The sequence below is a fragment of the Electrona antarctica genome (assembly GCF_951216825.1).
Source record: "Electrona antarctica genome assembly, chromosome: 10".
NCBI classification, from domain to species: Eukaryota; Metazoa; Chordata; class Actinopteri; order Myctophiformes; family Myctophidae; genus Electrona; species Electrona antarctica.
In genome coordinates, this window is record NC_136791.1 from 23,433,267 (window position 1) to 23,455,055 (window position 21,789).

A 21,789-nucleotide genomic window follows, 5' to 3' on the forward strand; every position below is an offset into this window, starting at 1 on the left:
AGACATTAGCATCATTATGCCGGTCCTCAAATTATTGGTTTAGGAATGTGACTAAAGCAAAAAAATTATGTCGTCGTAACTCCTAATCACCTAATGGCTGATTTTACACTTGGTTGCATGCTGAAAATAGTCGATCAGGGGAACAGCCGATAAAATGACTTGTCTTTTAGTTCTACTGGATCACTTCTCCACTTTTTAGTCGATGAAATGAACACACTGCTGTGTATAGGCCAGGGTGGAACGGCAGATGCCTTTGCTCTGCAGCGAGTCAGTAAACACAAATGAAAAGGCTCCGATCAGCTCAGGAGCAGACAAACAAGCAGCAGGTTGTACACAGCGCAGAGAGAGACACTGCACCAGTCGCTGCGTCAGGTGGAAACGTTTAGTTGTGGTTTTCGACGGTCCTGTACTTCAAAAGCGCGTTTGATGCTCGGCCCTCTCTCTGTTTTTCCAGGCCTGCTTATGCATCAGTAGTCTTGCGAAAAACACGGACTCTCCGAGACAATATTAGAAAGGACGCCTGCGGGCGTGCTCTTTGAAGCTGAACAGGCAGAGCACCAGCCGGCCCATTGATAACGTGCAACTGTCCCCATTAGCTCAGGATGATGCCGGTCCTCGGCTGGGCTCTGCTCGGCGGAATACAAAACAGATCTTTTTTTCCCCCCTCCTACTCGTGTCAACAGCAACGTTAAATCTTAATATTGTAGTCTAGGCTTTTGAGAGAGAGAGAGAGAGAGACAGAGAGAGAGAGAGAGAGAGAGAGAGAGAGAGAGAGAGAGAGACTGGTGAAAAGTACATGAGCATATGGCCCTTGGCAATACAAGTAGGTAAGTCTGAATAAATGAAGTGACTTGCAATACAAACGTGCACACATTTTAGGCTTTTAAAGTCAGGCGGTGTGTGTCACGGTGCCTATGTTTGCTGACATGCGGTACCAGAGTACCAGAGTGGGGCGGCGGTGGCTCAGGGGTAGAGTGGCCGGATGGTAACCGCAAGGTTGCCAGCTCGAACCTGGGCTCCCCCAGAGTTAGTGTCGAAGTGTCCTTGAGCAAGACACTGAACCCCACCCAAATTGCTCCTGATATGCTGGTTGGTGCCTTTGCATGGTTTCCGCCGCCATCGGTGTATGAATGGGTGAAGGTAATGCACAATCTATGTAAAGCGCCGTGGATAAAGGCGCTATATAAATGCACCATTTACCTCATATTCGTGTCCAAATCTCATCTCCTGCTGCTTGGTGTCACCCGAGTTGTCACGTGTCTTCCTTCACCGTGCTGTCGGGAAGGGGGAAAAAATAAAAGAGAGAACAGAATGCTTCTGTTTACACAATCACTTCTACCAAGCAATTACAATGTTCAGCAGACTGTGTTGTCCCGGTACAAAAAACACTCTACAGAGTCCTCAGACTTCCTTAAGAAGTCGGGCAAACTATACTGCATTTCACAGCACGACATTCTTTTTTGTGTGTGTCTGTGTGTGTGTGTGTGTGTGTGTGTGTGTGTGTGTGTGTGTGTGTGTGTGTGTGTGTGTGTTTTTCATTTGATCTGGCTTTATGTAAAGTTTCTGCATCAGATGTCTCGAGATTCTGGGTTGAATCTCGTCGGGAACAAACATCACCCCTGGGACTCTAATCATAGCAATGTTGTTGCTGCTCCTGGAATAGCTCTTATGCCTGCAGGCGTGAAACCATGCATACGTTAGAGAGGAGCCATCAGAGATTCTTCTCTCTGCGTCTGCGTGTTCTCTTTATGCTATTTAGACCTGAGGACCATTCTACAAATGTCTTTTAAATCATGACAGTTTTCTGAAAAAAAAACTATTTCATGTCAAGGACTCCCAAAAATATATGGATTTGGCCACCGACCCCTGTCTGAAAATATGTTGTTTCAAGGACACCCCCAGAAGCAAAGATTTTAGTTAAAAAACGTTCACTCTAAAATAATATATATATATATTCAAAAATTTGCACCACATTTTCACGATTTTTCAAAAATAGCAGATGAGCTTGTAGATCTGCTATAGCTAAAGTATAACAACCAAAAGAGGTTATCCTGTCCTGAATGGGTTATGCTAACACTCTGACACCCACACTCCTTCAACAGGGAACCTTCTCCCAGCGGTCAGGGTCCATCGCCATGCGGGCTTGTGGTGGACGTTTTTGGTCCAAATTCCAGTTTTTGCAACGGACATATATACAAAATGAGTAGACATTACCACCAGAAACACAGCCCCTGCCCCTGAATGAACCATAACAGGTCTGTAACTCTAGAGTGTACAAATGGAACCAAATGGACCCCTATCTGGAACCAAATGGACCCATATAGGGGTCCATTTGGTTCCATTTGTACACTGTCAAAGTTAAGGGGGTTCCTTGAAAATAAAAGATTAAGAACCACTAGTACTAGTTGGACTCCTAATGTGTCATAGTAAAAAAGAAAAAAAGTGTCGTACATATTCTGAAGAAAGCCTGGAGACTTGACATTCGGTAATTGGGTCTTATGATCAAAATGAGAACATTTATATAATGGCATGTAAGAAAAGAAAATCAAACATTTGCCACGAACCAGCTACTGTAGGCCAAGTCTTTGCCATTTGTCTGCGTACATACGTACTGTACATATCGATGAGTCGATGACCCCTGGAAATGTCATTTTCTCCTTTGAATGACAATGACCCCAGTATAGACAATACAAGGCAGGACAATAACTGCTCACATCACACTGTTGGGACACACTGGCACTGTTTTGCACTGTCATACGTTTACAGAGAGACATTGGGTTGAAAAACTGTAGGACTGGGGCACCGGCTGGCCTAGTGGTCCAGGTGCATGCCACATATAGGTGCTGGCCTGACAGCGTGTCGCGTGTTCGAGTCCCGTTCATGACGACCTATAACAATGCACTTCCGCCCCCAGTGCGATACACGTCGCTCTCGCTCCAATGAATTGCAGCGGCGAATGAGGCGTCTACCTAAAAAAGCAAGAAGGAAAAAAATCCTAGTCTCTAAACTACCTCCCCCTGGCCAGCCTGATGGAGGGGAAAGGAACTGGTCGGAATAACGTGTTCCTTCCACGCGCTACGTCCAGCCGGGGAAACTCTCCCCTTTCAGGTGAAAAGAAGCAGCTTGGATGGGTTACAAAATGGGTTACCAAAAAAAAGAAGAATACTCCTAGTGAGCTTAAACATTTCCCAGGTTCTGCAGGCCACCCAACTTAACAACAAAACCGTGTCAGGCTATTATTTATTGATTACAGCTCTGCCTTTAACACCATAATAGTCGGATGAATAGTCCCCATCAGGGTCGCTAGCAAGCTGGCTGAACTAAGCCCCTTTGATGTTTTTTCCCGCTACTCAAGAACAGCCGATCTAAGCTGAGGTTGTAAATCGGCTATTTTGGAACATTATTTTTATTAACAAATTAACAATCCAGTAAAAAGGTTGTACAACTTTAGAAACATCTTTTTTTTTCTTTTTTTTTTAAGATTTGTTTTTGGCTTTTCAGCCTTTATTGATAGATTCAAGTGAAGAATGACAGGAATAGGGAGAGAGAGAGAAGGGGAGAGACATGCAGCAAAGGTCGTCATGAATGGGACTCGAACACGTGACACGCTGTCAGGCCAGAGCCTATACAGTATACGGCATGCGCCTGGGCCACTTGGCCAGCGGGCGCCCCTAGAAGCATCTTCTCTTATAGGGATCCCTGGCACTAAATCTTTTCAGATGGTGGGTCTTACGGCCAAATACACATTCAAATGGAAATGTTTGAGAACCACCGGTCTAAAGTAGGGCTTGGCAGTGACAGGGGGAATTGAGAAATGGGGAATTGAGAAATGAGGAAATGAGAAGTTTATTAAGAGTACAATAAACAGCGGTGTAAAGTATCTAAGTAAATTTACTTACGTACTGTACTTAAAACACTTTCTATGGCCCAGAATTTTTCAAAATAAAGAAAAGCCCCGCCTTTTCAGAGTCGAAAAGTTGACGCTGACGTCGCCGAAATTAGGAACGTCAGCATTGCTGATCAAAACCATGGAAAGCGCCGTAGATTCAGAGATAATAGCAAGATGTGTCGGCCCGTAAACTGAACGGCTGCGCTCATGATGCGCAAAAAATGTCCGGGAGCTCTGCACAAGGCGTTGCCTGGCAATGGCCGCTGTCAAAAAAATAGATATAAGCGATCAGGTTTTATATCATTAACAAATTCTGGGTGGGAAGCCCGTTTAATGCATTATGTTATACTTTAGCTATTGAAAAATAGAATTCTTTCAGAATTAACTCAAATCTTTGCTTCTAGGAGGGTCCCTGGAACAACATATTTTCAGATGCGGGTCGGGGGCCAAATACATATAATTTTTGGGGTCCTTGACATTTTTTGAAGGGAAGACCTCCGCACACTCGACTTACTATTATGACAACAGGTGCATCGGTGACAAAGCAGCAGACTGCAGACATGTAGAGAGGGAGGGAGGGGTCCTTGACATGAAATATTGAGCACCACTGATATAGAAACATAGGTATTTCAGAAAACTGTCAGGATTTAGAAGATTTGTTTTAAAATTTCGACCTAAAATGGCCTAAATGGGACCTAAAGACGTGTCCACACATCCTAGGCCTCCTACAGGTGTAATTATAAAGACATGTGGGGACGTTCTGGGCATAATAAGTGTTAAGTGAAGTCAAGTCACGTTTGCTTGAGTATTTCCAATTTTCAATACTTTTACTTCTATACGTCTCAGATCCAAATATTGTACTTTTTACTCCACTGCAATTATTTGAAAACGTTAGTTACTTTGTAGATTTTGATTGTCATTACAAAACATGCAATACCCACATCAGCCCATTTCGGCTAACGTGTCGCATACACGACCTTGTAGATCTGCTATTTTCAAAAGATTTGTATACATTTAAAAACTTGAAATGGGACATTCTGCACAATGAGTACTTCTACTTTTGGTCTGAAGAAAAAAAATCAGTGAGTACATCTCAGTACATTTCAGTGATGTCACTGAGATGTACTTCATAATGTTACCGATTCTTTTCAGACCTTCAGTTCTAGGCAATACAGAATGTGGGGACTTTTTTTTAAATATTTCCACACAACAACTCTAAGGTATATTAATGACATAGTAAAATGTTGAAAATTAGTGGTATTTTAAGTACATTTTGAAGCCAATACTTTTGTACTTTTACTAAAGTACATTTGTCTATTTCTATATCTGAGTATTGATACTTTTTACTTAACCCCTTTTTGTGTTTTAAGCATTATGTTCTACAATGTGGCGCAAATCTTTGAATATATATTCTTTCAGAGCAAACGTTTTTTGCTTCTGGAGAGGTCCCTGGAACGACATATTTTCAGATGGGGGTCGGCGGCCTGACATATATAATCTTTGGGGTCCTTGACATGAAATATTGAGCACCACTGATATAGAAACATAAGGTTTTTCAGAAAACTGTCATGATTTAGAAGCCTTTTTTAAATTTCGACGTCAGGCATAGTAAAAATCTTACTTTTCCCCCACTGCCTAAAAAGGTATGTTGACTCTGACACCATAGATTATTCTTCCAGGTAGCTTTTAACGTTGTGATCAAACTGACAAATGGAATGTGCGGTTGGTTGAGTGTTAATTTTCTCAGACCACTTTGCTTTTCCCTGATATCCATATTTCATAAGCTCTCTTCTCCCCTTTCATGCCCTCTCCTCAATTCGCTCTCATTTTCATGCTGGTGTAGTTGACTGCACAACAGGGAGCGGCTTAGAGTCTCTGCCTTCCATTATTAACCACTTACAGCCTCCAGACCGCATGGGATTCTCAACCTGTGGGATGAGGCCCACTAGTGGCCAGTGAGGATATTGCAAGCGGGCCCCCAAAATAATTGGCAAAGCACTAGAATTTCATTGATAATTACTACTATTGAATTGAATGGGACTATGGGGTGCTAATTCGGTTATTTCCATCGCTCAAAAATCTACTTTTTTGTATATATATATCCTCTCTTCATAATGTAAATAGTATCCCAAGCGGCACACTTTACTACTTATTTCGATGGAAATAAGCGAATTAGCACAAAAACCCAACCCCCATTGAGAGCTTATAGGGAAATAGCCAATAATGCACTTTTGCACAAAATAACACCTGGACCTCTTTGGTGGGGACGTAACAACTACAAATAAAGGTAAGAAAGCCATCTAGCATGGAATTCTCCTTTAACACTGGTCTGGTCGTAGGACCTTGATGTTGAAAGTGGGAACACTGACACCAGGAGAAGTCATTCCGTCCTCCTATAGCTTTGAGAGGCTGAGCCGCTGTCACCCGTCTTCAGACACAGTGGTCCCCGAGGACACATCGTTTTCTGACAAACCTATCCCGTCTTATATGAGGACGTCGTTAACCCCTTAAAGACCTGCTGAGGCCACCTGGTTCAGAGTCGGGCTGGACGGACGGACGGACAGACAGAGAGGCAGTCAGACACACAGGCAGACAGGCAGAGAGAGAGGCAGACAGACAGACAGAGACAGACAGACAGACAGAGAGGCAGACAGACAGACAGACAGACAGACAGACAGACAGACAGACAGACAGACAGGGTCAGGATTTGAGGCACTTATCGAGTGCTAAGACAGAAGCAGAACACGCCGCGTGTGTCCTGATGTGGTCAACGACACAGCCCCCCGAACAGAGGTAAGGTCAGAGCCTATTGATTTTTAACACCGCTCAATAAGGCAACACAGCAGCAGCGAGAGGGGCCTCTCAGTGCAAAGGACATGGATAGTAAAAAAAAGGAAAAGGAAAAATAAATAAATATAGCTGGCTATAACAGCCTCTATACTATGGTTCCTTTTCATGGAGGAGGGAGGTGGTGGCGGCTATATAATGAAAAAAGCAATATGGTGGCACCTTCTCTATATGAAGGCCGTTCCGCCTGGGCGCCTTTCATCCGTTTTTCTATCTCAGATCAGCAATCACCTTGAGCGAGCCGCGGCAGAAACCGAGGGGGCTGCGTTCGCACACACTGTGCACAGAGGTGTGCCCTTTGTCTGTTCCAGGGGGGGGTAAAGGCTACACACAGGGAAATAAAAGGTGTCGACTGCAGGAACCCAAACTGGTTATTTTGCCCCTATACATTGGTTGCCTGTCAGTTTTGGAATAGGTTTTAAAATCTTTTACTGTGTAGTGTGCACAGCAATGCTTCCTATAAGCACGTGCCCGCGGCAAGGCCCTTAGATCATCCAGAGACTGATACAACTAAAGTATGGAGAAGCTGCTTTACGGAGTATGCTCCCATGCTTCGGAACTGCCTGACATGCATGACCGGGGGGGGGGGATCTGCGCGGCTCTGAATCTGTGGACATTTTTTAAATAAATCTTAAGAGACATCATTGTAGTATTGCTTAGATCTTCCCGTTTTACTTCTTTCAAATTATTATAATTATTATTATTACAATAATTATTATTATTAGATTCTTTGTGTGTTCTGTGCGGTATACAATTTGCAATTTAGGCATTTAGCAGACGCTTTTAATCCAGAGCGATTTACAGTAAGCAAGAACAACACATGGTAATACATCAAATACATAAAGAAATAGTAATCAAGAACCATATGTAAGCTATAAGATCAGTGAAATATCTACATAATGAAACTATGCGTACACTACTACACACTATTGCTACGTCTACATAAAATGTTATCTAAATGAGTACATAAGTTGAGCCCTTCATATACGACTGTAAGGTCGTCGAGGCTAGTGCAAGTGCTACGGGCTAAGATGGGAGTCTGAAGAGGTGGGTCCACTAGGTGCGAGGGAAAGTGGGTCAGGACGGGTGCTTTAAATGTGTAGGGTGGAATTATATATCGTTTTAATCAAGCCCCCCCCCCCCTCCCCCCCAGCAGCGTTCCAGCATTGAGAGTGACAGAGAGCCGACGACGCCGAGCTAATTCCGCCGCTGTCACATCCCATCGTCACTTACCTCACAAATGAGCGGCGGTAATGACGGCCGCCTGATGGCCCGCGCTTGCTCAGACACATCATTTGCAGGCCGGGTAATGTTTGATAGAAATCAATCCTACGGTAATATGGTGGAAGGATGGCAGCGCTGAGGTGATTATCTTATAGGACGTTTATTTTTTTATATTTTTTTATATATTATTTCTTTTGTCTGGTGGCAGGAGGAGTGTTCACTCTCTGAGGAAGATCATTCATGGTGATGCCCTTTGGCTTTCAAAGCAGCACAAAGAAGACAGTACAGCAACTGGCAATGAGCTAGCCGCAATTTGCAACACTAGATTGTTTTTATAATGGGATGAATCTAGAGTTGCAATACCCTCCATTGACAGCCCATTGATCCAAATCGAATTTCCGATCTGCTTGTACTAAACAACGTTAAACTCACCAACATTGCAGCTGTAGGGCAAGCTTGAATTATCCTATTGCAATCTGCAAAGCGTTTGTTTCATAAAAATCCACCATCCACATGTTAAACTTATGAGCTACTTTCTGCTAAGAATTATTTTTTGTGTTGGAGTGTTGGAGTTTGGAAGCACTCGTTTTAATTAACGGGTCGTGCTGCTGCCCCCTGCATTATGTGCAAATTTGAAACAGTTAGTACGGAGTACGGACTTCGACGAGCGCTTCCAAACTCCAACACTTACAAAATAATCACCTGCACAGATTTTCTTGACAAAACTGCTCTAAAAGAACTACAGGTGGCTGCTATTCGAGTAAAAAGGTTTATCCCTCAGACTTCTCGATATTATAACCATTTATTTGTATTTGTATTTTTTATTGTTTATTGTTATTATTTGTTTTTGTACCATTGCGGCCGTCGTCTGGTCTTCTCGCCCCTGTGGGTGTGTAAAAGACTTGTTTTACAGCTTAAGTATACTATATAAACTTAAGGTAGGGTAAGTGATTGTTTTTCGTTAACCTGGTCGATGCTAAATTTTGCACACACACTCCCTGGATACCAACGATGAACCTCTGCCCCAAAATTTCCAGAATGGCCTGTTATAGCGCCACCAGGAGGCCGCTTTGTGCAAAACAAGTTTTTGGACAGTACACCTACAGATTTTGTGCAAACATCACGCAAATTGGTACACAGTCTCTCTAGAGCCATTCAACGAAACGGGTCTTTCAGATTTCTCAGACTCCATCCTGATTGGCTAAGATTGGCTTCCAAAGTTCGCAGGAGTGCTCAGTTTCAAACAAAATGCTGCAAATCATGAACACATTGTGTGATTTCCGTGAAATTGTGCACGCACATTCCCACTAGGCCGAGGAAGAAATGCCACATGAACATTTTCAACTCAGCCTCATGGTAGCGCTATAACTGGCCGAAAAGTGTTTTTACCTCTAACTGCACGGATCTGTGGATAACTTTGTATGCCTCCCTAGAGGCCAAGGAAAAACCTTTGCCTGGAATTTTTCACATCTGCTCTTTATAGCGCCACCAGGAGGCAGACATATGTAAAATACATTTTCTAATATTTCTCCTTCAGATTTTATCCAAATTTCACGCAAATCGGTACACATGCTCTCCATAGTCATGTGATCAAGACGGGTTTGTTTGATTTCTCATAATCCACCCTCATTGGCTATGATTGGCTTCTAAACTTCTAAACGAGTACCCCGCTTTGTACCCGTTTTGTACAAATCGCCACAACTACTCAACGCAGCATCCGATTGTGGTGAAACTGTGCATGCATATTCCCACTAGGCTTTGGAAGAAATGCCACTTGACAGTTTTCAAATCAGCCTCATGGTGGCGCTACAACAGGCCAAGCCGCGTCTCACACACACACACACACACACACAAACACACACACACACACACACTTTTATATTGCTCCTAAACATTTTGCCAAACATCACACACACTCCTATCTTCCTGGTGGAGACCTGTGTCCAGAAGGGCACTTTTTCTAGTTTGCATTGTAATCCCCATAGGGGGATTTTACATCGCCTCATATAAGAACTGTGTTTGAAAAATTAACATGTCATCCCGGCCGTTTCACTCATATGGATATGAAGAATCAACTGACTGAGAGAAAACGCTAATGTTACTGCTGCTGAATTTGTTACATTTTCGCTAGAAACAGAAATTGAATCCAATCAAGACAGAGAACTCACACAGGATACAGGATAAACAAGTGTATGTGGAAGTGATGACACAAGGAAATGAGAAGACAAAATTGGTACTGTAACACTGTATAAAATGTAAGCTGATAAATGGTTACTCTCTCCTGATTTGCAATCCACCTGCAAATGTATTTTCTGTTTGTTCAACAACAAACACACTGTAATATAGCAACCGATGATTATTATAAGAACACTATGCTTTAAAGCTGCACTATGTAACTTTCTCTTCTACCTCGGATTTGAACCCAAATTGCGCAAATGAGCTAATGGAGCCTGCCTGCTTGCTCAGGGGTATAAACTGAATCTTGACCATCAGGTCAAATTCATGTCAGATCCTGTGTCTAGGTGAGACATAACCTTTGACACGATCTAATCGTGTGTGTGTGTGTGTGTGTGTGTGTGTGTGTGTGTGTGTGTGTGTGTGTGTGTGTGTGTGTGTGGTGTCTGTCTGTGGGGCAGCAGGTTCCCAGTTTTATCCTGGGCTCCCCCAGAGTTAGGTCGCCTTCAAACCAGAAAGCTTTACTGCGATTAAAACGAATCCTGCTGAACATTGTCGGAAAGTGCGCTTCGTTTGGCAGGTGTGAAGCCTCATTCGAATCCTAATGCGCATCAAAGAACCGCATTCTACTCTGCCAAAAAACGGGGGTTTCGCTTCGCTTCCAATCGCACTTGATTTCGATTCGGTGCAGGTTGAATGCAATCCGTAGCAAATAAAGGAAATGAACTTGAAGCAAACAATGTGGCGGGTGAGCTAGGAGCTAAACACAGTTGGAGACGGAGAAGGCATATATTACGCAGCGCAAAGATGTCCCGTTACCGTGGATACTAGACGTGGTCGAATGAGGAGACCGAACTTCCGAAGCCCTGATCGAAATATGAGGACGAGTACATTAATCAATTGCTTAAGGAAACGCATGAAAACACTGCAGTGTAGCCTACAGAATATTCTGTCTGTCTGTCTGTGCGTAAACATGGAGTGCTGTCACTGTGTGGGGAGTAGGGACTTTCTTCATCTCGATAAACTTGTAAACATTTTGCGCTGCCGTCTGCTCAGTGCGCTCAGCGCTGTGCCTCCAAGCCCAAAAGAACAGTGCGTGGCTGCGTGCGTAGAGAGAGAGAGAGAGAGAGAGAGAGAGAGAGAGAGAGGTCCAGTCCCCGACGGCACGACACATGCAAGTTATGAGTATAATTTTAACACCATAGATTTGATAAAAGTCCCTGCTGCGTTTCCAATTGCTGCGGATGACAGCGCAGTGTGGCGGCAAACCGCAGCAAATTAAATATGCAAGAATCCCAACTTCTCCGCCCATTCGCATCGAGTCTACCGAAGTATTTGGTGTGAAGGCGACCTTAGTGTCAAAGTGTCCTTGATCAAGCCTCTGAACCCCTAATTGCTCCCGATGTGCAGGTAGGTGCCTTGCATGATATACATATATATATATTTATCGGTTTCTTCAATACATTTTCGGTTAAGTGCCCGGCCGAATCATGTACCCAGGCCAGCATAATGCATAATTTATTCGTTGATCACTCAAACGGCAATAGCAACATTCTATTATAATTTAATTACCAGTAGCAGGAGTTCAAAGTCTAGTGGGCAAAATAAGCGTTTCCAAAACGCTGCACGGTCGGCTAACACATCAATTATTTCCACATAACCTAATAATACGATGTGTGATTAGGGGGTACTATTCCAATTGTACGCTGCCATTTTGCATGCGTGCCACTACTACAGTATGCATGTGTGGACGCGCTCGCCTCGCCACCACTGACAACACTATGAATTATACATTGCTCCGGAGACAGAGCATAATATGGGATCTGAGAGGCAATATGAGCAAATCTCCCTTTTTATTCACGCCAGTCCTGTTTAATGAATCAGTGAGAGATTGCTCTCTCTGTCGCCATTAATCAGGGCTGCTCTGCATGCTGATTGAAGAGGCTAATATGAACACGAATACCAATGAGCACAGCAGGAATGTACAACCCAGAGTAATCTAGTAAGAGAGAGTGACTCCCATTGTAACAATGGCATGCGGAAGTGCTCATTCTATCTCAATGGGATAGTTCCGATGTTTGGAACTATAGCCCATGGTGAGATCAAAGCGTGTCGCCACTGTCGTTACTCTGGTACAACCCAGCCAGTGGCCGACAGCACTGGTGTAAAGTAACCAAATACCTTTACTCAATTACTGTGCTTAAAGATGGAGTGCCGTAATTTTTGTATTTTTTTCCCAGTTTTTCATGTGTTTAGGAGGTGACAGTACTGCGTTAGACCCCTTGGTGTGGTTGTTGTGTGCAATGTCTTCTCTTTGTATTTAGGCTTTCTTCCTGAAGGCTGAAACCTTGACAGTCAAACGTGCCAATGAAAAAAACAATATCCTCACGATGTGAGCTTGTACTGTACATTATTTTTGGAAGAAGATGTGAAAGATCTTGAAAGTGACTGATTTAGAAGACATTTTCAGAATGGGCCTCAGGCCTTGATGGGGTCATGTGTGTTAGTTTGGGGGTCCTTGACATGAAATAGTTTAAGAACCTCTGATATAGACAGTGGTGTTCTTGCGGTACAACGCGCCACAGGTTGTGTCGACCGGTCGCCGTGTCAAAAGTTTGCCATTCACACCCATTTGGAAATGATCAGGGCGCCTGTGAGCAAAGCGGGAGGCTTATGATTGGATCTTTGAATCCCTCACACAGTACAGGATCATCTTGCCAGATAATCGCTCCCCCAGAGTTAGTGTCGAAGTGTCCTTCCTTGAGCAAGACTCTGATTGGTGTCTTGCATGGTTTCCTCCGCCATCGGTGTATGAATGTGTGTGTGAATGGATAAAAAGTGCTATACAAATGCATAATTTACCATTTAGGCTATTTACCAATCAGGCTCCAACCAGGAACGCCTCTCATAGCAGTCCAGTGGACACACTCACACACAATAGAGTAAAACTAAACAAAATAAAAATAACAAAATTAACATTGGACAGCAGGTTGAAAGTGGTTGTCGTAAATGTTGTTAATAAATGGTAAATGGTAAATGGTGCATTTATATAGCGCCTTTATCCAAGGCGCTTTACATAGATTGTGCATTAAAGTGCATTACATTCACCCATTCACACACACATTCATACACAGATGGTGGCAGAAACCATGCAAGGCACCCCCAATTTGGGGTTCAGTGTCTTGCTCAAGGACACTTCGACACTAACTCTGGGGGAGCCCGGGTTCGAACTGGCAACCTTGCAGTCACCATCCAGCCACTCTACCCCCTGAGCCACCGCCGCCCTTCTCTCTAACACTTGTGGTATCCATTCCACTTCATCCTCAGACCACAGTAAACGGTTTTAGTATTTGTCATTGTAAATCACATGGGCCCATTTTATTTGTAAATGAATGTCCCACTTCATCGTACAACATTGTTGCGCAAAAATAGACTATTATTTATATTTAACGAATGAAAGTTATGAACACAACTAAATAATAGCTACAATGGATCCTTTGGAAAGCAGGTTCTTTGTTCATTTTCCTAAATAAGGAAAGTTTTTGGACATTCAAGGTTTCCAGTACGCTACAGTGATGACGTGTTGTTTCTGGGCGTGTTGTTTTTTAATGGTTAAAACACACCCTTTTGGTGTGTTTTAACCATTATTTTAAACTTTATCTATTGAAAAATAGCAGATCTACAAGCCCATAGTGTGGCCGCGCTAAGAGCTTGTAGATCTGCTATTCTTTGAAAAATAGTGAAAATGTGGCGCAAATCTTTGAATATATTCTTTCAGAGCGAACGTTTTTAACTCAAATCTTTGCTTCTGGGGGGTCCCTGGAACTACATATATTCAGATGGGGGTCCGCAGCCAAATACAGATAATTCTGGGGGTCCTTGACATGAAATAGTAGAGAACGACTGACATAGAAACATAGGTTTTTCTGAAAACTTGATTTAGAAGACATTTTTTTTAGAATCGTCCTAAATGGGTTGAAAGAGCACTCTGCCCATCATCACGCTGCATGCTTGTCCTGTATTTTGTCCCGTCGGAGGGTTATTTTCACCTCAGACTGTACTTCAATACATATTCCTAAAAAGCCCAAATTACTATTACTCAGTATAAAATGCATATGTTGCCAGAAGTGTCCCTCAATGAGACTTAAATAATATGTATTATCATCAGCATTTCACTGAGCTGTGTTTATCACTATATGTAATGAATGTCCTCCCGCATACTGTGTGTCACTGGATGGATGAAGTTGTGTCTGTCTGTCTGTCTGTCTGTCTGTCTGTGACAACCATATATGGAGCGTGTCACAAGGCGTGACGGATGGACGGACTGACAGGTTTTGCAGGTTTTCATAGTAATCTGCGACCTACGGTCGCAACTACAACAAAAGGAGACATCACTATAGAAGACGTCAGCAGACAGTGAAACAAAGCAAAGACCACAGAACTCTCAAACGGGAACCAAAGGCCAAAGTATAAAATTGGGACTTAAGGCCTTGTTGTTAGAGTACCCAGTATGATACCCACAGGAACCCATAATTATATTGGCTACTGCCACCGTTGAATGTACCGATATTTACCAGCAAATAACGGCCGATACCGATATATCGGTACATCCGAAATATCGGTACATCGCTGATAAAGTCAAATTATTCAGCAGGGATAACGTTCTGTCCCATGGGGCACCGAACCAGGTCGTAGCCCAGGGGGGTCTTCTTCTGAATCACAACAAAGAGTTGTTGAAAAAGCTTTTGTTGTTTATATAGATATTTCACACATTAATATCTTTAAAAATGTTACCACTGTCGCCACATGTCCCGATACTGAACGCTGCTAATCTGTGCCATTTTCTTCTTCTTTTGTTATGGATTTTAGGTTGCTGTTTTATGTGTATTTTTTGTGCTGCTGTCTTGGGCTAGGACTCACTGGTATAAAAGAGATTGTGTATCTCAGTGGGACTACTCCTTCCTGGTGAACTAAAAGGTGAAATAAAATGAGAAATACTGTAAGGATAGGAAGGAAGGAATTTCGAAAAGTAATTTTAAGTTTTCTTCCAGTATTCTTTGCCCTTGTTGGTTCTGTGTGAATAATGGAAGGTTGCCTTGTTCTCCGTGTGTTCTGCTCTGTTTTGGCGGCTTCGCCTCTGGACAAACTCCAGAGTCTCCTCAGCCGTGAATTCTACCGAACCATCCTCTCTTCTGTAGCCGTGGTTGTCGGCCAATTTCAGTCTGTGTTGTTCCTTCCGCAGTGAGCTGGGCTGCTCTCAGTCACAGTTCATCACACGGCGGGAGGCGTCAACTTTAGCTTGCACTAAATGGTCAGCTAGGCGTTATCAGCCCTAGGGCTTATTATACATGCAGGTTTATCTCTGGTCCCTTTTCGGTCACTCCCCTCGCCACCCGGGGCGTATAATGTCCGTTTAACCACGCGAACCCCAGCGTCCCCATTCCGGGGGGAAATGTGGTGAAAGTAGCAGATCTAACAAGGTCACACCACATTGTGAGCGCCGGTGTTCATTTTGTCAACCAAAACTAACAGAAAGATATTCGTCTGCTACTTTTTTCACTGACAAACCTTTCTAAAAACATTTCTAAAAACTGCAAAATGATGGGAAGCTTGTTTGACAAAGGATCCCCCCCCCCCCCCCCCCCCACACACACACACACACACGTTTTAACCTGTGATGTGACAATAAAGATGAAGTTGGACCTAGTACAGAGCCCTGGGGGACCCCAAGTCAGCTAAGTACAGGGCTTTAAGTGGTTAATGACACCGGAAGGATTGTGTAAGATTTTTCATTCTGCTTCCCTCAGTCTCTCTCTCTCTCTCTTCTGTAGTTGTTGATACATTCATGTCCTTAGCTGCTCTAATTGGAACCATACGTACGCCTAGGAACAGGATGTCTAAGTGGTAAAGGCCAGGGGTGCGTCGTTGTAGTACGACAGAGTGGCACGCCATCTATCTACAAGCTTGTGCCGCATTGTGAGCTTGTAGATCAGCCATTTATTTATTTGTAAAGATATTTTTGGAGGCTTTTCTCAGTTCTCCTAATTTCCTGCCTTTATTTTGAGGAAACAGGGAGTGACATCACATCATGCCGCATGCGGGCCCGGACAAACACACGCATGTCAGGCATCAAGGCCTGATCTACCGATCTACAAGCTCACAACATCTCACTTTGTGATGTGTTGTGAGCTTGTAGATCTGCTATTTTTGCAATATTTATCTGTGGAACGAAATGTCAAAAACAAAATCTAATGCCTCAACCCCTACATTCCAAATGCATGTCAGGATGGGGGGTCCCCAGTTCAAATAGGATTATGTTGGGGGGTCCCCAGTTCAAATAGGATTATGTTGGGGGGTCCCCAGTTCAAATAGGATTATGTTGGGGGGTCCCCAGTTCAAATAGGATTATGTTGGGGGGTCCCCAGTTCAAATAGGATTATGTTGGGGGGTCCCCAGTTCAAATAGGATTATGTTGGGGGGTCCCCAGTTCAAATTTAAATTAAATTATTTTGGGGGAGTCACGTCCTGAAAAGGTTGATGACAAGTAACAACTGGCCTACCTTATGTGGTACGCCCCAAAAAAAGGAGTAGTTCAACCCAAACAATTACTTATTGTCTCCACCAGGCCGAAGGCATGGGGAGAGAGTATGTTTTGCACTCCGTCCGTCCGTCCGTCCGTCCGTCCGTCCGTCCGTCCGTCCGTCCGTCCGTGTGTCCGTCCGTCCGTCTGTGAACAGCTAATCTCTGGCACCGTTGGCTTGATCGCAGCCATACTCTCCACACACACTCCCTGGATGCCAGAGCTGAACCTCTGCTCCAAATTTTTCACATTGGCCTGTTATAGCGCCACCAGGAGGCCGCTTTGTGCAAAACAAATGTTTTGACAGTACACCTACAGATTTTGTCCAAACATTGTCCAAAGATTTTGTCCAAACATGACTCCATCCTGATTGGCTACGATTGGCTTCCAAAGTTCGCAGGATTGCTCCGTTTCAAACAAAATGCTGCAAATCATGAACACATCGTGTGATTTCCGTGAAATCTTGCACGCACATTCCCACTAGGCCGAGGAAGAAATGCCACTTGAATATTTTCAACTCAGCCTCATGGTGGCGCTATAACTGGCCGATTTGTGTTTTTACCTATAACTGCACTGATCTGTGTAAAACCATGTATGCACACTCCCTAGAGGCCAAGGAAAACCCTTTGCCTGGAATTTTTCACATCTGCTCGTTAGAGCGCCACCAGGAGGCCAACATATGTAAAACACATTTTGTAATATTACTCCTTCAGATTTCATCCAAATTTCACGTAAATCGGTACATATGCTCTCCATAGTCATGTGATCATGTGATTTGTTTGATTTCTCATAATTATCCATCCTGATTGGCTACGATTGGCTTCTAATTTTTTCAGGAGTAGCCCGTTTTGTACAAATCACCACAACTCCTCAACGCAGCGTCCGATTGTGGTGAAACTGTGCATGCCTATTCCCACTACTAGGCTGAGGAAGAAATGCCACTTGACAGTTTTCAAATCAGCCTCATGGTGGCGCTACAACAGGCCAAGTCGCGTCACACACACACACACACACACACACACACACACACACACACACACACACACACACACACACACACACACACACACACACACACACACACACACACACACACACACACACACACACACACACACACACACACACACACACACACACACACACACAAAACCCAAATAAACATGTTTATATTACTACTATTACACCTATCCACCTGGTGGAGACCTGTGCCCAGAAGGGCACTTTTTCTAGTTTTCTATGAATTACACGCCAATCCAAGGCTTCATGGCGCTTTTCTTAGCCAATAATTTGATGAGCGGATCATCGTACAATAGATCGGAGACTCAGTAAGAGTCTTTCTAGCAGAGGCTCCACCGGTCATCAAATTATTATTGGCTCATGAATGGGACAAAGACTAACATGGACCCCTTACAGGTCTGTAACTCTGAGTGTACAAATGGAACCAAATGGACCCCTTACAGGTCTGTAACTCTGAGTGTACAAATGGAACCAAATGGACCCCTTACAGGTATGTAACTCTGAGTGTACAAATGGAACCAAATGGACCCCCTTACAGGTCTGTAACTCTGAGTGTACAAATGGAACCAAATGGACCCCCTTACAGGTCTGTAACTCTGAGTGTACAAATGGAACCAAATGGACCCCTTACAGGTCTGTAACTCTGAGTGTACAAATGGAACCAAATGGACCCCTTACAGGTCTGTAACTCTGAGTGTACAAATGGAACCAAATGGACCCCTTACAGGTCTGTAACTCTGAGTGTACAAATGGAACCAAATGGAGGGGGCTTGGAATTAAATGGTTGGAGAACCACTGCACTCCGGTGGCATATCCGGAGTGCATTTTTGTTTATGCTAGTATAGAGCGTTGAAGTCCCGCCCCCTTTCATGACGACGAGGGGCCCGGAAGAGAATCTCCCAATTAATTTTTCCCATTGACGTTTCAAAAAGTATTTACCGGTATTTAAACTAAAGACATGTAAGCCTCAGACAAAGCCAGCTCGGATGGTGACAAATCATGACAATAACTAAAACGATTTTTTGCTGCTACTGCTACGCTCTAGTAGTCTATAGTATGCAACCCTAAATACAGGTGGACACACACGCACACACACCTTCTGCCAACACCACACATCCCTGTCAGGGGAGTATGGCTCCAGCATCGGCCATCACACGCAGCATTCCATCATACTGTCACTCACATCTGCTGTTTTTTTTCTCTCTCTCTCTCTCTCCAATTTCAATTAGCTTTATTGGCATGAATGTAATAACTACAGTATTGCCAAAGCATACAATGCAGCAAAAAATAAAATACAAAATATAACAGAAAACAATATCAAACATACAAATAGAACATTAACTTACACAATACAATATGCAAATGATAAAAATGTACAGTATTAAAGTGTCCGTGGTGTGTGTGTGTGTGTGTGTGTGTGTGTGTGTGTGTGTGTGTGTGTGTGTGTGTGTGTGTGTGTGTGTCAAGATAATGGTCACATTTAGTGTTGTTTTTTCATATGTGACATGTAGTCACATACTGTGCAGCCAGGTGTGCTGCAGGTCCCTCTCCTAACAGAATGAATTGTTTGTCATTGTCATCTAGTTCCTTAAAATTTGGGATCAACAACTCAAATTTCCTAAAATATTCTGCTCTTATATTATCATATTTATTGCATTTTAATAGGAAGTGTGTCTCAGTCTCTACCTCAGCTGAGGTACAATGACCACACTCTCTGTTCTGGAGGTAGATAGGACTTCTTGTGTCGTCCTTTCTCTATGGCCAGACTCTCTCTCTCTCTCTCCCAACACAAGTCAATAACGTTCATTTGAGACAGGTGTGTGTGTGTGTGTGTGTGTGTGTGTGTGTGTGTGTGTGTGTGTGTGTGTGTGTGTGCCGGGGCGTGTATGTGCATCCATCCTACGTGCATGGCGCTGGTGCCAGTATTAGACAGTGGATATCTTTTTCTATCTTTCTCAGCTGAGATGTAGTAGAGTAGAAGCAAAAGTATTGGAAATTGGAATTACTCAAGTAAAGTACAAATACCTCAATATTGTATTTAAGTACAGTACTTAAGTAAATGTACTTAGTTAATTTACACCACTGCCGACCACAGGCGTCTGTGTGTCTGTGCACACGTTCAGCGGGGGACCAAGACAAGAGCACGTGTAAACGACCGAGCAAAGCCGTGTCAGGCCGCTGTTGCAAAAGAGGATCATTAGGATTTGTGAAACCCAGTTTCGCCTGAAAAAAAAAGGGGAGGGGGGGGAAAGGAAATCACCTCGCCGGTGCTAAGGGGCCTGCCGGGTGGCGCGGAGCAGCACACACAGATCATTTTACATATCAGGAGGCAGCCTAGCAACAACTGACAGATGGAGTGAACTTACTGCTGGCTGCCACTGCTGATAGGAGGACACTGCAGGACTGCACAATTAGCCTGCCCATGGTTCTCCTGCGTGTGGAGGGAGGGAGGCCGGCCAGGGAGACAGACCTCATTGAGATGCATGGCATCCTCAAAATGCGCAAACCCACCACACTTTACAGCACTATTAAGTTGCCCTCTGCAATAACCAAAAAGAAAAATCACATGGCCGCCGAGTGTATCCGCTACGCAGATAGTTGGCTCCGATACCACTGGCCAATTTGACTATCACGGTGTAAATGTGAACGGCTAAACGGCGGTTGCGTTGAAACGGTTAACTCGGTAACTCAACTTGCAGCATGTTGATGAGACGAAGAACTAAAACTATACCCGCTGTGGAGGTATAATAAACATACACTACACCTACACTTTCAGCACGTACAAGTCGATCGTAAACTTTGATCACAACATCGCTTTTTGCTGTACAAAGCAACAGTCGGAGGAATTATGCTCGTTTAATTAAGCTACAAAGGACCCTTCCGTACCTCAGCCGGGAAAACATGTTAAATATAGTCCTCCTAGCCTATTTTTATTTGTTACGTATGGAGGCCCTGGAGACCCCTGGCACAACCCCCACCCATCATCTGATGCTGAGAGAGAGAGAGGGAAGGGGGGGTTACTGCTTCCAGACACAGACTCAGAGCCTCTTGTATGGTCCTGTTTTCTGTCATCTGCTCTGGTGGTGCCTGAAATCCAACAAATCTCTCTCGCGTCCTTCCAGACACTCTGCCAATGTCCCCACCCTGGCCCTATCTGTGTTACAGGCACAAACTACACCACCCCGACAGCCATCTCCTCCACCCGCCGCTGACTTTCGGTTTTGCGGTGTATTTCCACTTTCACAACCAAACGTTCCGTAATGATCCCTTCCTTGTCATACGTCAACAAACAAAAAAACAACAACAGAGTGTCCTTCAGGGCACCAGATGAATTATTTCGGTCACGCGCCGCTAACTAAAAGCAAGAGGTATAATGATATTGAAGCACGGGGTGCCGGGCGGGGGCGAGAGAACAGACCGAGGGGAGCAGGGGGAAATGAAAACGGGAATGGAAGAGGCAGGCAGGCCGCGGGGAGAAGGAAAGAAAAAAGGAGAAAAGAGAGGAGGCAAGTAGAGGGGCACCTCTGGGACAGACCGACGACGACGGGGTTGCTGCGTGGAGGAGCTTAATTTCCCAACGCCATCTGTTACCAGTCCCCGGGTTGAAAGCTCCACTTATGTCAAACCTCCCACCACCATACTGCACTGCAGCAGCGGCTGGGAAGAGACCCCTACCAAGTTTGCCTGTCTGTGTCGCCAATACGCATTCGTTCACATCGGTGGAAAAAGTACTACTCACGTGTTTTACTTAACCCATTCTGGACGGGAACGCCTTGGTGTTTTAAACATTATGTTATACTTTAGCTATTGACAAATAGCAGATCTACATGCTCATAGCGCGGCACCGAGTGCCGCGCTACGAGCTTGTAGAGCGAACGTTTTTAAGTCAAATCTTTGCTTCTGGGAGGTCCCTGGAACAACATATTTTCAGATGGGGGTCGGCGGCCAATTACATATAGTTTTTGGTGTCCTTGACATGAAAAGGGTTGAGCACCACTGACATAGAAACATAGGTTTTTCAGAAAACTATCAGGATTTAGTAGGCTTTTTTTTA

At 44.0% G+C, this 21,789-nt stretch overlaps 1 long non-coding RNA gene across 1 annotated transcript in view; it reads right to left on the reverse strand.

The window, feature by feature from the left end:
* Nucleotides 1-1,209: 1,209 nt before the first annotated feature.
* LOC306931236 overlaps nt 1,210-21,789 on the reverse strand; it is a 28,926-nt gene continuing 8,346 nt past the window's right edge. Inside the window, exon 3 of the long non-coding RNA XR_013790992.1 lies at nt 1,210-1,274. This is a non-coding gene — a long non-coding RNA (uncharacterized lncRNA). The remainder of the gene's footprint in view (nt 1,275-21,789) is intronic.